This window comes from Myotis brandtii, unplaced genomic scaffold (assembly GCF_000412655.1).
Source record: "Myotis brandtii unplaced genomic scaffold, ASM41265v1 scaffold300, whole genome shotgun sequence".
Taxonomy (NCBI): Eukaryota; Metazoa; Chordata; class Mammalia; order Chiroptera; family Vespertilionidae; genus Myotis; species Myotis brandtii.
In genome coordinates, this window is record NW_005361459.1 from 2,942,522 (window position 1) to 2,961,269 (window position 18,748).

The window sequence follows — 18,748 nt, forward strand, 5'->3', positions numbered from 1 at the left end:
TAGGTTTAGTAAAACTAAGGCCTGACTAGGACTAAGGGAGGTTGAAATATGTACCTGTTTGTTTTAATTCTCACAAGAAGGGCAATTTCTAACAAAATGAACCTAAAAGAAAAAATGCTCAGCCAACCACACTATTCCTTCCAAAGCTCAGAGACCCTAGGAGGAGGATGAAGCAGAAAGAATGCCCTGCCAAAACTGCTCCTTCCAGACTCTGAGGTTCAGTCAGAAATATAGGATGGGCTTCAACTTCAAGGGAGAGGAAAATGTAAGATGGGGGACAGTGGGCTAATTCAGGGACAATAGGAAGAGAGACTACTGAAAAGAGGAAATACATTCAGCTGTGCACTGTGCATTACAATCCTCTTTTCCTTTCCTGCACGAAACTTCAATGTCAAGGTTGGAAGGGGTATTATAGAAAGTTGTTTCCAGGATTCAGAGAAGTGGGAGATGAGCAATATGGGAAGAGGAAGCTCCTAGAGCAGAAAATGGGTAAGATTTGAATATGCAGAAACAGGGAGAAGGCCAGGCCAAGATGCAGGGGGGAGAGACAAGGATTACTAGCTGAGAACAGTAACGCTTTGGCCCTCAGGCTCATGCTTGGGGCCTCATGCATGGAATGGAACAGGCTGCCGGGGATTTGTGGGGAGAAAGCTACAAAGAGACTTTGGAGGTAGGTTGGGTGAGGCCAGGCTAAGGAGTTGGAACTGAATTTGGTAATGAATAGGAGGTGAGGAAAGAGTTTTGAGCATAGAAGGAATGAGATATGAGTTTTGAGGCAGTTGTTATAAAATGGTTCCAATGTGTGGCCGCTTCCGCCTGGCTGCCAGGGTTCGAATCCTGGCCACTACCTGTACCTCAGTCTCCACATCTATGAAACAGGAATAATAGTATGTGACATGCTTATGAAGACTGCACGAGTTGATACATGTAAAGCTGTTGAAATAGTGCCTGACATGTGAAAGGTGCTCTAAAAGTGTCATCTTATATTAGATCATCATCCTTGTCATCATTATTTTAGGAACATTGATTGAAAAGAAAGTAGGGGATTTTGAGCAGGTAATGTTTCTGAAATTGTTTTGAGCACATTAATGTTTCTGAAATTGTTTTTTAAAATATGTAAAAAGTAGGGGGGAAAGGAGGGAGCATGAAGCCAGCTCCCTGTGCCTCAGAGACCCCTATTGCAGAGCAGCCATTGCTTCAGCAGGAATTAGCGCTATGAAAGGGTGGAGGTCACCAGTAGTTAAAGAACCAGCTCACAGTCCCCAGTGCCCAGGTCCCCTTTGCCACCTTGATGCCCCAGAATACCCTGTCCTCTCCACTATTGGAAATTCCTAGCCAACGGCTCTGAAATCAGCTCTCAGCCACAGAGGCGCTTCCCTTCTGGCTGTGGGCACTCCCCAGGGACCCAGAGGGAGCTTCCTGGGTAACGGCTTGGGATGAACATGGAGCGCCCTAGGCTATCTCAGCGGAAGTCTCGGTTAAAACAGCCCGATTCAGAGTCCAGCTTTGCCACTATCATGTGCAAACGGTGTGACTTCGAGCCTCACTTTCCCCATCTGTAAAGTGAGGTGTGAATACCTTTTCCAGGGGCTGTTACTAGTAGGAAAAGCATGAAGACAATGCTTGCACCTAGGAGATTGCTCAGTAAACAGCAGTGGCTGCTATGGTGAGCGCAGGGGTTGTCATTAGTCATCGTTAGTTCTGTTGGTGAGCATGGTCAGGCAAGGCCCACTCCAGTGCTCCGCTGCCATGAGGTCAGACCGCATTCCTCAGCCCAGCGCTTTCTCTCTGCCCTGGTCGCAGGGGCGCTGTGTTTGTGCCCACATCCAGCATGTCTGTGACTTCCCCTGTGGTTGCAGTGTCATTTATAATGTGAGCACTTCTCAGAGAGGCTGAGTGCCAGAAGGAGGGAACGGCCAGGGCAGGGGCTTTCTGCTGAAGTAAAGACCAGAAATGCTACCCCATGGATCTCAGGGAATTGTGAAGAAAGCGCACTCAGGGGACCTCTGGACTCAGTCTGGGTGACTCGGGATGCATTGAACCTGTAGCAGGCAGCGAGGGGGTGTCCTTTCCATATCGCCAAGTCCTCCTTCCTGAGTGGTCCCTACTCCATCACAGAGATAAGGTGGCCCCGTATCTCTGTGATGGGAACGTGGCTCAGCCCTCCACCGCAGCTGTGGCTGCTGCATTGCCCTTCACTGACATAGTGCTGGGAACACTGCAGGCGCTCAGTAAATACTCAGTGGCCGAGTTCATGAAGCCCAAAGTGGGTCTGAAGAAGTCACAGAGGCACCACTGGATCTCACATTCAGGTCCGTTTCCCTCCGATGCACTGGGACGGCTGGAAAAGTTCTTCGAGCTTCTGTCATATCCTGGTCATTGTCATGTGTCCTGGGCACTTGGAAATGTACTGCAAGGGATGCCCACAGAGAGTGATTTCTGAATGAGCTTCCTGCCTTAAGGCAAAGGTCGATTGCAGTTAGAAGGACACCAGGTGAATGAAGCCGCCAGGGGAAGGAATGGGGTGAAAGGTTGCTGGAGCTCAGATTACTGTGGGCGCTTAATGGATGCTAAATAATTGAAAGAATAAAGTAAGAGGGTGAATGCTGCATTGATGAACCTGTGGTGAACTCAGGGGGTCCTAGAACATTTGCAAATTGGTCATTAATGTTTCATCAACACTGTCTGCGTCCTTTGTTAATTTTGAATGGTAGCAGGAGTTTCCTATCACAGGGATACAGTTTCAAGGGAAACTTAAATAGAGGAATTATGGCTGGCCTACTCTTCTACCCAATAATTTGGGTTTATTTCAAAATAGTCTGATAGCTGGGAATGCCCTTGTATTGGCTGCTAATGTGCTTAGAGGGGACTGGGCAGCTTTCACACTGTGACATGTGGAAGGGGATTATGGATTTCAGAATATCACAGCTTTATTGTTTCTTTTGCTTTGCCCAGTTTTGAAGTGAAGCTGAAATGACTGCATGATGGGAGGGGACGATGAGGTATAGGGAGTAATAATTCCTCTCATCTAGAAAGAATGCTGTCTTCAAAATGAGTTTTGCTGTTGGCAAAGCAGAGAACATGCTCACGTGACTGTCCCCTGCAGCGAGTGGCAGGAGGAGCGCCTTGCCTGTGTGGAGAGCTACAATGGCAGCGGATTGCTTTAAGTCCTAAAGAAAGGCCCAGTGTGCACCGCTCACTGTGCTACCAGGGAACCCAGCTGGAGGCAGGGAATGGAGGCTCCATGACAGCAAATGTCAGGCCGTCCTGAGCCTCCTATGGCGGGTTTCCTCGGGAAGTAACCAGGTACTTGCCCAACATGAGCTGTGCTTTGGGGTAACATTTTCCACTTTCTGCCACTGCCCCAGCTCCCCATCCAGGGGCCCTGCATTGTTGGGGCTGCCGAGCCTGCTGTGTCGAAACTGTCCCACCTGAAACCACCGAAACCCGGCCTGGGTTCAGCAGTGCTCCTTTCATTAACGTTGAAAGGTGGTGCACAGGGGAATGTCCTTTGTCTCCAGCACGTTTAGGGCAATGGTGGTGCTGCAGCCAGCCGGGACTCGGGCAGTCAGTCCCCACGGCTCTCAGCATCTGCGTGCTCACTCCTGCCGCAGAGGACCATTATTCCCGTCTCTAACAACTTCACTGAGAGGGCACTTAAGTGAAGCAAGCATTTAGTCCCAGACAGAATCAATCTTCCTGCTCCGGGGAAGAGCCAGGCCTGTGCAGCTGGTGTTTGGACTTGGTTTGAGTGTATGTTGATGCAGCTTCCTCTCAGGGTGGCTGAAATGAATCGCCGGTGCTAACCGAGAGGTGTACCCAGAGCCCATCAGTCTCTGACAGTACCCAATGAGGGCCCATTGACTGGGCCAGGCACCAGCCGTGTCAGGTCCCAGAGCCTGCCCGGGGCTGGGCATGGACCTGGCAGAGTGCAGGCATGAGCAGACTGGAGCAGGATCCTCAAAGGAAGTGGGGGGAGGAGACAGGGGAAGGCATATGCTTTTAGAGCAGAGAAGGTTGTTCAGAAAAGGCAACATGCATCCAACTATGTATATTTCTCAAAAATGAGATATATGCTCATTTATTTCTCTTTGGAAAGTGTAGGCTATATCGGAATACTTTGTATTCCTCTACATTCGGAGTTCTGTTTCTGTCCTCAGCTTTTTTCTCCTTTCCCCTGAGGGATGGGCCTGTCATTCTCTCACAGGTGCCTGTGCCTCCTCCACTAAAGCAAGGCTCCCTGCTGTTTTTTGATTTCTGTTTGCTTTTTGTTTTTCAGGGGCACAGGTTTTCAAATATGAAATTACTCACTGTATTCCTTCAAATACCTGTCTGTTTCCCAAGGGATTGACCTAAATCCCTCTAAAGCTGGGTTCTCAGCCGCAGCACTATTGACATCTTGGGCAGGATGATTCTTTATTGTGGTGTTGGCCCATGGTTTGTAGGATGTTTGCAGCATCCCTGGCCTCTACCCACTAGATGCCAGGAGCCCTACATACTCCCCCCCCCCTTCAGATTGTGGCAGTCAGCAATGTCGCCCGACATTGCCAAGGGTCACCGAGGAGCAAAACTCCCCAGTTAAGAGCCACTGCTCTACAGGCGTCATGCCAGGCAGCCCACCCATTTTAAACATGCGCCCATCCATATGGTGGGATGGGTCCTTCTTAACACTAAACTCTGTTATTTGTTCATTTACTCACCTATTTACCCATTGATTCATCCATCTTCTACCCAGCTAACCAGCCAATAAAACACTGATCCAATTCATGGCACAGTAGTGTCTGTGGAGCTGGATCACTTGAACGTAAATCTGGCTGCACTGCGTACTGACTGCACGGCCTCAGACTTCACTTCCCTGCGCCTCACTCTTGTCATCTGCAGAAGAGGAGAAAACAGGGCCGCTCTCATGGGCAGGGTCAGCATTAGACTGGGCTTCCTGGAGAGGGCAGCAGGCTGCTGGACCAGGAGAAAGACTGGGAGCAGAGATTCCGAATAGAAGGGTGGGGTGGGGGGTTGGAGGAGGGGGCAGATCAGAGCCCAGGAAGGAGCCGTTAGTGCTGACTAAGTCTCTAGGAGTCAGTGTGGGGGAAGGCTGGGAGAAGGAGCATCAACGAGAACGATGGCTCAACTGCATCATGCTCAGAAAGGTCTGAATGGTAAATATGGAGCAACAGGTGGCAAACCTGTGTCACGAAGGACAGGTTATACAGGAGTTGGCCATCTTTCAGAGGCACGAGCTAGGTCTTCACTCACTCACTCTTATTGAATGGTTCTCGTTAGCAGTAATTTTGCCTCCCCTACTCATTGTGAATTAGTCGTTTTATTATGTGCTTATTATGTTTTAAGAGCTTCACGTGGATTCATTCAATTACTTCTCTCCGCCCTATGAGGTAGTTTAAGGATGAAGAAACTGACACACAGCAAGGTTAAGTAACTTGCTCCATGACACACAGCTCCTGAGTGCTGGAGCTGGAATACGGTCTGAGCAATCTGGCCCTGAAAGCACAGGCCCCAAGACTACACACTCATTGTGTGAAGAAAACAGAACCCTGGGCATGTGAGTGTGGCCATGCCCAGATTCTCGGGAAATTCGGCTGATCTGAGAAGGTAACAAACCTTGGGCTTTTAAGATAATCTGGAAACGGGTGTGTTTTTTAAAGGAACGAAGAAGCTGGGATATGAGACTGCACTGATTGGACAGACCGTAGGGACCACCACCCGGGAGAAGAAAGCTCCCTGTTTTCCTTTCCTGATTCTTTCCTCCCCCTTCTTCTCCCTTCCTCTTATTCTCTGAGGCTCCCCCCTTCTCTCCACACAGCCTCAAAACTCACCCAGCTGCTAGGCTGTAGCCTGGCTCCCACAGAGTGAGTGGCCCAGGCCCTCCCAGGGCTCTCCCTCTGCACCCAGGCCCTGGCTCCTGCCCCTGGGCTTTGAAGCCACAGGTCACATATGTAGAACATTTTCACACCCAAAAGTGTGGTTAACTAACAGTTTTACTCTGTCCTACCCTTTGCCGCTCTAGTAGGTAGTACTGAGTCATGGGGGGCAGAACTGGGCCCTATCGTGTACTTGGAGCTCAAAGCCCCTTTGCAGTGGAACGTCACCTGAAGTGGCCAGGGCTTCCACGCTGCTTGTGTCTCATTAAAAATAGATCATAAAATAGGGCCCCTTGGCTCCTCTCAGGACCTCAACATGGGTTAGCCACGCTGGGAACTTTCCCTTTCAGTATCCCAGCATGATTAATGACGTCAAGTGTCGTCTGGGCGGCACTGTGGCCAGGCCCAATCAGACCCTCACGCAGCCCATGCTGCGAGGGCCGCTGTGTGGTGTGCATGCCTGTCCCCTCACACCCTCTGCCTCTCTGGGCCTGCTCTCCTCCTCTGGGGTCCCATTGACCGACCCCCACGTTGATACAGGATTTCAGAGCTCCCCTCTCCAGCTGCCGCTGTGTGTCACTGGTCCTGGCCCCTCCCGCACACTGCCTGCCCTCTGCAGCTCTCTGTACATGGTTTTACACTGCTTCTCAATGTGCAGCTTTGTCACTGGATTAGTCACTTAAATAAAACCACAAACATTACTCAGCACCTGTCAGGTGCCAGCCACTGTGCTAGGTGTTGGGGATGCAAAAATGAATGAGCAGTTCTTAAAAGTGACAGATGCATTAATAAATGGCTCTGGGAACAAGACATGAGTGTATGAGCGAGGTGGGTCTCAGAGGCTGAGGTGGTAACGCACACAAGGCCCCTCGTACAGCAGAACCTCCTCCAGTCCGGCTCCTCGGGGTGGGTGAGGATCAACGGGGTAATGCTCGGAAATGTGCACGAGTGTGCCTGGCACGTGGTGAGCACTCAGCACATGGTAGCTGTCATTCTTCTTATCTTGATGAATAAGGGGATGCTGGGCGCATCGAGAGAGCAGAGCAGACATTGTTGGTACACCCTTAGGAGGGGAGAGTCTGGGAAGAAGAGACTGCATCCCGAGGAGGGCACATCAAACGTTTTCCCCGCAGATAGGCCACACTCTGCAAGCCCCAGTTACTAGTCCCTTTGATGGCCTCTAGGGAGTCTGCTCATTGCTTCCCTTTATTTTTCTCTCCAGAAATAGAACCTTTTCATACACTTTCGTTTTTTTAATCAGGAATATTTCAAAGCCAATTTATCCATTTACTCTCCCCTCAATTTAAATCACTTTTGCAAAGATTTACCAAGTTTTATCTGTGTGCCAGATACTGGACTAGGCTCTGAATATACAGCGGGGAACGAGACAACTCTGCCTTCCCCACCCCACCCGCAAGGAGCTCAGTCCAACAGGACAGGGTGTGGGGTGCCCGCGCCACCTTGCTTTCTGCCCACCACTAACAATAAGACAGGTTAACAGGAGGGTCCTGCTCAGGCTCCCTTTCCCAGGATGAGGTTTTGTTGATTTTAACTTCCTTGCAGATAATTAACCCTAGGGTCACAAACTCACACCCTGTGCCTCTGAAGAGATTGAAAGAAATTTCTGAAGAAAAGCAGTTGTATAGAATTAAAAGCTTTTTGATGAATAATGCTGTCGTTACACAGGGAGGAAATTACAGTAGCACTTTCTGCTATGTAATTAAAAAAGCAAAGATGAATGAAATACCCACAAGTGAAAATGGGATTTGATTTTCAACACAGGAAACTGAAGCTCTGCCAGTCACATGGTGTTCATTTCCCAATCTACGGGAAGTGTGTCCTGAATCATTTCAAATTCTAGCAGAGGCTCTCATGGAATATTTTCTTTAACCTTTGTAGTACCATGGCCTAAAAAAAGCAGATTTTTTTTTTAACCCTAAAAAGATGTTTCTTTTTTTCATCCTAACCATTGATTCTCTTTCTAAAATATCAGAATTATTTTATAGACCCAAGTGGGGTCATAATCTATTTTCTTTTCTCTCCTCCCCACTGCGTCACCTTGATTTTAGTAATCACACCAATTCCCCTATCTTTAATATGACCAGCCACCCTTGCCCAAGAACATATAAAAATTAGTAGCCCAGGGCCGGACTTGTCAAAACTGTAGAGTCCACACTGTACTCCAGATCTGATTTTTCCTCAATATTATGACACAAGCCAGGCACCCATCACTGCTGCACACTGATGGGCCCCTATAGCAGTGGGCCAGGGACCAAGGTGCTGGTCCCAGCCTACTTCCTGCCAGGTCGCCCGTGCAGTCAGTTACCTTCCTGAGCTCCTTTGTCTGCACGTATGGAATAGGGATTGTACTAGCCTCCTCATCAGAGGTGTGAGAATTAAGTGAGTTGATATAGCAATGTCTAGTGCATAGTAAGTCCACAAGAAACACCAGCTGTCATAATCACATGTTACTGTCCTGTCGTTAGAAATGATCATGGGATTCAAGAATGCTAAGCTGGTATCGTAACTAAGGAATATGGGATTATCAGAATCACAGTGGCCATCACTTCTTAGCAAGTCCCAGTGGCAGATTTAAATATTACGAGCAGTGGGAGATAGTCTGATATCATTCGTCTTGGAATTTGGAAAACTGGGCTGGAGCAGGAGGCCTGTCTTAGAGGCCCAAGAGAGCCCTTTCACCCCCGCACCCACCAGACCAGATCTCAGGGCTGTACCACTGGAGGGCAAGAGACTAAAGGTCCTGAATACAAGTTCTCCTGAGAAAAGAAGATACGAAGAGGCAGACAAAGCAGGAAAAGGAGCTGGCCTTCTTTAGGGCGTCAAGGCCTTGTGCCTCTTACCTTCTTCATACAGAGATCAAAGCAAGAAGGGTGTCAGGAAGAGCCATAATTCAAGTACTTGGAATTTGGAAGCAGGCCTTGGGCCTCTTATCTTCTTCACTCAGAGATCAAAGCAAGAAGGGTGTCAGGAAGAGCCATACCTCTACGAATAAAGTCTCATCTGTTCAGCTGTGCCCTGGAATTGGACCCCATCAGATCAGAATCCCTCTCCTTAAAGGGACAGCAAGGAGATGATTGTTGATGATGATAACAAAGGCGATAACTACAGCAATGAACACTTATATAGCACTTAATGTAGCCAGACAATACTTTAAATGCTTTGTATAAATTATCTTTTTTTTTCTCTTTGGAATTGTGTTTCTGGATGAATTTCTTTTTGTAATTGTTTCTGGATGAATCTTGTCATTAAATTCGCACAGCTGCCTCTAAATTATCGTAGAATTTTAAACCAACAAGGTAACTGCCTGACCAGCTTCTCTTGGATCTCATCATGGCGATGCTGGTTTAGTGTTGATGGCAAATAAAGTAAGACTTTGAGACATTTCTGAAGAAAGAAGAAAGTGAAAACAGAATAAAAATAATTAGCTCCAAATCAGTATAATTTCTACCAACAATAATGAGGCTTGATAAGGAAAATAACCACTAAGGTATCTCCTTGCACCAAGTAGTTCTCGGGGCTCCCCTGGGAACTGCCTCCTCCTCCTTCCCACCAGGAGCTCCGGACTGTCTCCAGAGGGCCTCTCCCAGGGTGGGAGCCTCTGGAATCACTCCAAGGTTATTATGAGTGCCCTGAAGGTGCAAAGCATGCACACACCTACCAAAAACACCTGTTTGCTTTTCAATCTTGTTTTACAGAAGATAGAGATGCTAGTAAATACCCGGTGGCTAAAATGACAGTAATTTTGGTGACAGTGCCCATTAGCATTACAGGAAAATGAATGGGTGGTGTATATGTTGAAAATGCCAATCTATAATAATAAAAGCGTAATGTGCTAATTAGACTAGACGTCCTTCTGGACAAAGCCGGGGCTGCAGCCGCAGGATGGAGACAGCCGCCCATGGCTGCGAGGAACGGATCCAGGCAGCCCTCGCAGCTGCGAAGGCCTACTCTTGCATCGGGCCTCTAGTATTTAAATAAGGAAAGTTAATCAATAAGTTGAGTAGTGAGCAAGGAAAGGTTTTGTTTTTTAAGTAAAAGAGATTATCTCCAGCCTCAAAATCTTCCAATATTTGTGGGATAGCTATCATGAGAAACAACACAAAATCTCTCATTGCATTGTGTGTTGTGGCTGCAAGTCCAAAATTATCCCATTTAATCTTCATACTAACCCTTGCAATTATGTCGCTTTATACGTAGGGAAATGGACACAAAATGAAGATAAATAATTACAGCCTGGAGAATCTCTCTACCAATAAAGAGGATGGATGAATAGATGAAGAGAATACTATATCTTAATCTATAACACAGTACACTCAATAGATAGGTCATTCTTCTCCTCCTCCTCACACTGTTGCCTAAAAATGACCATCACAGTGTAGTCAGAAGCCTTTCAGAAGATTGAATCCACAGTTATTCCTAGACACGTCGCCTGGTTATTTTGACGATTATGTTAAAATGCAGAAGCCCACCTGATAATGTTAGCATTGAAACAAAGCAAGAAACGTATTTCCAGTTTAATCACAAGGGATTTTTTTTTCACTATATGTACCCCTGGCTGTTATAGAGATAGCTGCAGAACCTTAAACATAGACCAGCATGAGCTCAGCTCTTATAAATTTAAAACTATCATAGTTCTAGAACACTCCTTTTTCAATCCAGAGGGGAGAGTCATGTAAGACTGATGGTTAAGTACATAGCAAACCAATTTACTGCCTCAGCATGTGTAGCATAGAATAATTTGCATTCTTGATCTCTTTTCTCTCCCTATGCTTGCCATTAGTACCTGAGGCTGTACCCTCCCTCCACACTAAATCAGATAAGTTTGGGTGCAGACACTGATCTTAACATTCTCTACTTTTACTTTGCCCTATGAATTGATGTAAGGAAATGAAATCAAACCCCATAGGTACCATGCCTTAGCAAAACACTCAAGCTCACAGAAAAGAAGATCACACAGTTAATTCTTATAAAGGTAAAATTGAGCAACCAAACTTCATCTGTATACACTCAGAACCACTCAGAGGGATCCTAAAAGATAGTGGGGAAAACAAGAAATAGAATCCAATTCAGAAATAAGATCCCATAGGAAGGCAAGCAAGCCCCTCCTCCCTTTCTGCAATAGTGTGGGTAGCAGATGGTATTGGTTGGCTGACCCAACCCTCATCCATAACTCTTTTATCCCTGGCTTAGAATTGACTGTTTAACTCAGTTTTAGCCAAAGAATAAGCAGAAATTTCTGGATGAGGTTTCCTAAAGGCCTTTCTTCCATCTGTCTGCAATGCTGACATGAGGCTTGGAGAGGCCATCTTGCAACCATTAGGAACGTCACATGAAGACAGCAGCTTGCTTGCTCAGGACAGTGGGACAGAAAAAAGAAAGGGTCCAGACAGCTGCTGGGTCTGCTCACCTCAAGACGTTTTTCAATGTGTTTAAGCCAGGGCAGCTTCTGTTGTTGCATGTAGCTGAACTCATCAGTGGGGCTCAGAGCTCTGAAGAGATGAAATGTATTGTTCTGTTGCAAATAGTCAAAGGAATGGGGTCCTAAAGGATATGCGAAGAGAACAGGGTCCTTGAATGTACATTGCTGCAGTCTAAAGAGAGGCCGCTGAATGCGATACTGAGGAAATGCCTAAGGTTGAGTGACACAGACAGTGCATCATTTTCACCCAGAAATGAAGTAAAAGGACAGCAGTGTTTCCTGTTTACTAGATACATAGTTATCTGCATAATTATAAGGAGTATTTTTATTGCCAGGAACACCTAACTTTTATAAAAGCTTAAAGTAATTTTATCATTATTTCTGCAAAATGTTTTTATTAAAGGAAACGCCATATGGTAACAGCAAGAAGAGTTAGTTACAAGTCACGAAGCTAGTCACAGATTTCTTTCCAACAGTAAATTCAAAAACACTTATCACAGACCCTACATTTAGAAAAATATTTGCAAGTTTCAAGACTCCTGAAAGTATAAAACTTCCATCAGAGTTGTGCATTTGTTTGGGTTTTGTTTTGTTTGTTTTTTTCATTCTCTAGGACACAAAATAAAGTCATATAAGACCTAGGACTTATATTCAAAATATTTAACAACCCGCACAGTCTGTGCATTGATGGAAGGGATGTTGGCCACAGCCACAGGTGTGGTTGGGCTTGGTGCAAAGTCTTGAACGTCTGCCTTGGAAAACCTCGGGCAGGGGGACATTGTGTGTATGATGCTGACGTATTTCCATCCTATATATCCTGTTTGTGATCATTACAGCCTTGTCTCTGTGGAACTGGCAGAATGCTAATGCAACAGGATTGAGTAGTTTCTATCTGTGCACTGCTTTGGTTTGGTTTTTATACTACTGTAATGCCTTGATTTTATTTATTTATTTATTTATTCATTTATTTTTAAATATATTTTTATTGATTTCAGAGAGGAGGGGAAGAGGGAGAGGGCGATAGAAACATCAGTGATGAGAGAGAATCATTGTTTGATTGCCTCCTGTATACCCCCTACTGGGGATCGAGCTCACACCGGGGCATGTGCCCTGACCAGGAATTGAACCATGACCTCCTGGTTCATAGGTTGATGCTTAATTACTAAGCCACGCCAGCCATGCCTTGATTTTAGATACAATGAAAGATGGCCTCACCCATCTCACCACTCACAAAAAGCAACTACAATAGAAACAAAAAACTAACCCCAACTCAGTATTTCCAACTTTGAAGATGTTAATGAAAGCAGTAGGTTGGCTGTGTGCGTGTGTGTGCATGAGAGTGTTGGTGTGGGTGTGTACGTTTGTGTGACTACTGCCACCATCTGATACAGACCCACTCTCCTTTACAGCTTCACCCACTCCTTCCCCCACCCCCAGCCTCTAGCAACCACTGATCTGCTTTCCATCTCTGTAATGTTGTCATTCTAAGACTATTACATAGATGGAGTCATGCAGTATGTGACCTTTTGAGATGGCCTTTTTACATTTAGCACAATGCCCTAGAGATCCTTGCAAGTTATTGCATGGGTCAAAACAACAAGAATCCTACCTTCTTACTCGGCCATGTCCAACGTTGACAAAATTGGGACCCTGGCCTGTAGTTTGATCCCTCCCTTGGAGGCAATACTTAAAAACCAAAGGGTTACTTTTTATATTATATTACAATACATTACAATATATTAAAAATTGGTTAGAAGAAACAGCTGCAGCGTTCAGGAGGCAGCCAGTTGATGTGTCTCTCACATCGATGTTTCTCTCTCTCTCTCTCTCTCTCCCTTCCTTACTTCCACTCTCTCTAAAAATCAATGGGAAAAGTATCCTTGGGTGAGGATTAACAAAACAAAAAATTAGTGGTTCCAGTTTAAAGCAAAGCATTAATTTTTTTAAAAATCTTTCATTCTCCTTTATTCTCTATCATTTGCTTTTTTTGAAAATGCAAAACCTTCAGCTTGGTTTAAGCAACAACGCTGGTTGGTTTAAGCGACCCCAGGACTGTCATGGTGCTACAAGGGACCTCATTTCCCCACGCTGTGCTGCAGGATATCGCTGCTTACCTGCAGGAAGACACAGCAGCATCTCCACGCCTCACCTGGGCAAGGAAACCCTCTGGGAGACCTGCCTTTTCTCCCCACTAAGCAGACAGACAAGCAACCTGAGAAATTAAGGCAGGAAACAACTGCAGTGTCACCTGTGGGGAGCAGCACTCCTGGGGACTGGCCTCCAGGGTTTGGGCTGCATTTTATTCACTGGCTTCGTCTTCTGTAGGCAGTGCCTTGGACAAAATAAATGTCTGTGCACTCTGCCCTCCGTGCCCTGCGCTCCTTACCAGGAGCCTCCCTGAGGCAGAAGCTGGGCAGAATAACGTGGACTAGCATCTGACCATCCCACTTTTCATTGAGGTCATCCAGGGGCCACAGAGGGCCTCGGCGCTGCCTTCCGGTCCACACCAGCTCCTATGCACATCTTTAAAACAGCCCACGAGCATCATAATTCCTCACTCTTAGGACTAAAGTTCATTTAAGTTTGAAGAAGAAGAGTTTAACCAGATCCTAATAAGACCATATTCCCACTTTCAGCTTTCATGCTTCCAGCTATCTCTGTACACTGGCCGGCCGCTGCACGCATGGACACTCTGATGAGAGGACTTGCGGCACAGCAGGGTCGGCCGTGACTTTGACCCTCCCCCTTTACAGGTTCTGCTTCTGTTGCCTGGTTTCCTGTGATTCTTCAGCATATGCGTAGGTCAGCATGCCAAGCAGCTGGGGGCGTTTCTCTGGGACCGCTGGGGTGCACTAATTCCTGAACCGTCCATCTGACGTCATTGGTGAGCCCACTCGCTCATGCCCCTACTCTTCACCTTCAGGCTATTCGTTTACACTCACTGGCAGCCGGGCCCATTGAACAGCTTCTTGGCCGGCTCCACTGAGCGACTTCTCTTTAGTTATAGGTGCCTCCGTGGTCAACCGCCTCCTGGGATATCTGCCAGGTATCTGTATGTTTGAACTCAGCCTTGGCCTCCTCTTTTTTAGTCTGCTTGAGACAGAAAGTTTCTGTGTAGATTTGACCTGGAGAAAGACAGACTGACTTTTTCAATTCTAAGATTAATGAGCATCTTGGAGCCAGGTTTTCCCCTGAGTTTACTTGAAGCTCCAGGTTGGCTTGTTCCAAAATCTTCTCATTATTTTGTACCAGGATGTACCCCATGCAGGGGGCTCCCGGGGAGTCGGCTGGTGCCTCATTTCCCACAGATCCAATTTGGTACAGGTTTTTACCCTCCCACAATTTAGCTTTTAATTATCATCTTAACTCTTGTTTTATTACTTCTTCCTGTATTGCTGCTCTTCCCATATTTCTTATTTTTTTATTCTAAACTTAGTTTTACAAAAGAACCAACTCAGTTAGCCTACAGCGGTCACCAACCTTTCAGACCTCACGGACCACCAGTGGTCCGTGGATCACCAGTTGGCAACCGCTGGTCTAAGGGATGAGGATGGGGAGAAGGATGACAATCTCAAAAATCTAGTAGCCTGTTTTTTTGTGAAGTGTTTTTTATTATTTCCCATTATACACAGTGCCTTCTAAGCATTAACCTCAATGAGAACTCTGCTGGTGGAGAGCCTTTAAAAGAGTTGGAGATTTTTCTTTTACCTGTACAATGTTTCCTCTTATTTTTCATCTGGCAGGATTTTCTTTGGTTGTTTTTTGTTTCATTTTTTGGCTTGTTTGATTGGCTGGTTGCTGCTTGCCCTGTCACAACCCCTACCACCACTTCCCCCTCTTTACTTGCCTCATGCTTTTGTAGTGTCTGCGGGGAAAATGCTATGTTTGAGGGTACTGAAAATAAGAAAAAGGAATCTGGTAATATTATTCCAAACAGGTAAACTTCCTATTCCATAAGGGTTTCTTTAGACAGAAAAAAAAGCCATAGTCTTTGAAAGAATTCTTGGGTGCAGATGGAGAGAAACAGAAGTCCACAGCCCTGCCTAGAAATGGGCTCACAGTGCCTCCAAAAAAAGTTATGCTTTTGCCTGAGAGCCAGAGAGGTGTCTGCAGGTGCATATGTGTTTGTGTGGGGGTGGGGCTGGGAGTACAGCTACATAATCCAATAGATCAGTAACATTATCAATTTAGGCTTTATCTCGTTATTTGCGCTTTGAGAAGTCTCCTGGCTGTAATTGAGCCCTCTTGAGAACCTTAAGAAAAGTCCTTTAGGGATTCCAATATCTTATTAAATGGCAACTTACACTCCCTTTTGAAACTTTCACTTTTCTCATCTCTAAAATTCCCTGGATGGGACAGACTTAAATTGGTAACTTTAATCTTTTAACCTGATCCATCACATTGGAAACCATGGAGACCTTCTTTTGTCCACCCAATCCTAAGACTGAAATCCACAGCAGCAATCCCTCATGTAGGGGCGTTGACCGCAAGCTCTGAGGGCAGCAGATGAGGCCAAGATCATGCATTCCCTTTCTTATAGCAGCTGAAAGGCTAGCATTTGTATTGATCTACAGAAGCACTTAATCAATGCTCCCAGTTCTGTTGTTTCGTTGCAGCTGTGCAAAACAACTTGAATATTAGAAGGTGAGAGCCATGCTCTGTAATAGCCTTATGAAAGTTTTATGGTAGCATTTGATCAGTAACAAGCCTGGCTTAAAACAAAAACACATTTCTAATGCTGGTACTGAAGGCTCACATTTCACTGAAATTACTTTCTTGTCCGGGCGGCTTCATGAGGGAGACTGCTGTTGGTAGGGACCATGTCTGGAGGAGCGGGAAAGTGGCTGAATGGAGGCCAAGAAAGCATACCCATTGAACACACGCTGACTTTAAAGGTAGTTGTTTCAGTCTCCTTTGAGGAAATAAAAAACACGTATTTCATGAACAGGAATTTAATAAATGTCTATTAATAACACAACTACTGCAATAATGGTTTCTATTCATTGAGGGCCAGTTACAGGCTAGGAACATTTATGTTTATGTTACACTCACTAGACTTCTACTCACCATCTTTTTCCCTTACAGATTAGATGGCAGCCCTTCTGCCTGGGGCATTGACCCCTGCTCTGGGGAGGCCCCTAACTAATCTCAGCTCATGGTGGTCATTGCATTTCTCTCCCCTCCCCCCCATTTCTAAGCCAGTCAGTGTGTCGTACCTCCCATGTGACAGGGATTGGCAAAGGGGATAACCCATTTGGGACCGGTGATTTGTGAGGGGAGGTGTGAGACATCTTGGGCTTCTGGGAGTGTCTCTTCATTCTTAGGGACACACTCAGGGAGGACATCTTCCTGTGCGAATGAGAGGTCTTGCTGTGTTAACCATGCAGTCTGGAGGGAAGCTGACATACATAGGTGAGGGCAGCTGGGAAAGAGGCTGGGGAACCAAGCCTGCTGTGAGACAGGACGCACCTGTCCTACTTGGAACAAAACAATGGGACCCAACACATTGCTGAATTATTCGAGCCTATTCGAATTGGGGCTTCCGGTACCCACAGCCATCACCATCCGACTGAATCAGTATGTTCGAAAATTACCCCTTGCAGCAACTCTCTGAGGTTGGTACTACTGTATTAAAGTGTCTGTAGATGAGGAAGCAAAGGTGGAGTTTGGGGGTAAGTACCTTCCCCAGGTCACAGGACTGTAAGCAGCAGGGCTGGGATGCAAACCCAGTCCTACCGGATTCCTCAGCTGTGCTCTCCTGTCATGGTTTCCCTCCCATCCCATATCCAGCCTTTCATCAGGAAAGCACTCACTTTTCTGAGGGGCAGTAGGAAGCCCACCATTTCTCTGCCTTTGAACCAAAATGAATCAAGGCCAGAGCCTAGGGCAAGTGCTCAGTGACCCCACAGCGCCCGCAGAGCTCGGGGGTCCTGTGGTTTTAGCATAGAAAGTATCATTAGGCCAGAGCCGCAGAAAACTCTTGGTGGGCAGCACATTAAATTGCTTTACCTTTTTATTGCCAAATACATGCAGAAAAGTGCAGAAAACATAAATGTGTGATATAATGAACAACCATAAGGAAAATACCCTAGTCAGGACCTATTTGGATTTGGCAATTAAATGTTGATGACAGAGGAAATAGATATGGTCATCCCCATCAACATTTATGCCATAATTAACATCCACGAATATACCCACAAAATGGCATCCTAGAAAAGAGCCATTAAAAAAATAAAACTCCATTTCTCAATTAGGAACTATAGCCGCCATACCGTTATTATTAGCCCTGTTCCACTCTCTGGCTCTTTTGGTGCCAAATTCTCAGGGGGAAAAAATAGCCTCTAAAGAGATTTTCTGGAAATCCAAAGTTACAGAGTGGTTTCCAGGGTTCTTGGGAAGAAGTAATAGCCACGGCCTCCCCTTTGCTCCTTTCCCCTCTGTGGGTGAGGGTTGAGCCTTTCCTCGAGGGCCACGCTCACATTTGTGGTGGTGATCTAAAGTAGACACACTTCATTGTGTATGCCTGTGGTCTAATGATCTTTTTATTTTCAGCAGATGTCCCACATAGGTAAAATACCAATTTCTGTTAGTGTAAACTTCTTGTAATTGATTCTTTATTTTTTCTTCTCAAAGACAAGAGAATAAAAAGGTCTGTTTGAATAAAGCACAGAAGGTCTATTGCTATAAGTAGAATAAACACATCAATGGGCCTTTACAGCTACCTTTTACACCAACGTGAGCCCTCTGACACTGTGTGGTAGTCAGAGAACACTGGCAAAAGCTCACATTGTGACGAACCCCAAAGCCTGAGATGAGGAGACAAGCCTCCAACCACATGCCCCTTAATTATGAGCCGGATTAATCAGGAGGATCCTCTCCAATTCATATCTTAACCCTTATTTAGAGTCCTCAATTAAAAAGACAAAAAGTATCTTCCAGCCCTGATGACTCCTAGCATATTTTAATTACTAAAGTAATCTATTTGCTACCTTACACTCCCAGGCAGCCAGTAGATAATTATCTTGTTACACTGCTGAGACCAGCCCAAAGCCCAGCAGGCTTTCGTCTAGAAGTCAGAGCCCAACCTGTGAGCAAAGACATGGGTTGTTAGATGGGCATGGAAGAGGTGATGCACATGCATGCGCACACACACGTGTATGCACACACACATGTGCATGTCCTCCATACCAATGGTATCTAATTCATGTGTTTGACAGTGGCAAGTTCTTGTCTGCTTGCTGTATGTTGATTCTCACATTGAGTACAGGGCGGAGTAAAAGTTGGTTTAGAGTTGTGAGTCTACAAAATACCAAGTTTATTCTTGTACTAGAGGCCCGGTGCACAAAAATTTGTGCACTCGGGGGGCGGGGGGAGGGGGGTCCCCCAGCCCGGCCTGTGCCCTCTCGCAGTCTGGGACCCCTCAGGAGATAAC

General features: G+C 46.1%; 1 protein-coding gene across 4 annotated transcripts in view; it reads left to right on the forward strand.

Annotated features, from left to right (window-relative positions):
- The window catches only part of FARS2 (phenylalanyl-tRNA synthetase 2, mitochondrial), a 570,273-nt gene that overhangs the window by 519,303 nt on the left and 32,222 nt on the right, over nucleotides 1–18,748 (forward strand). The gene's annotated exons all lie outside the window — the stretch shown is intronic.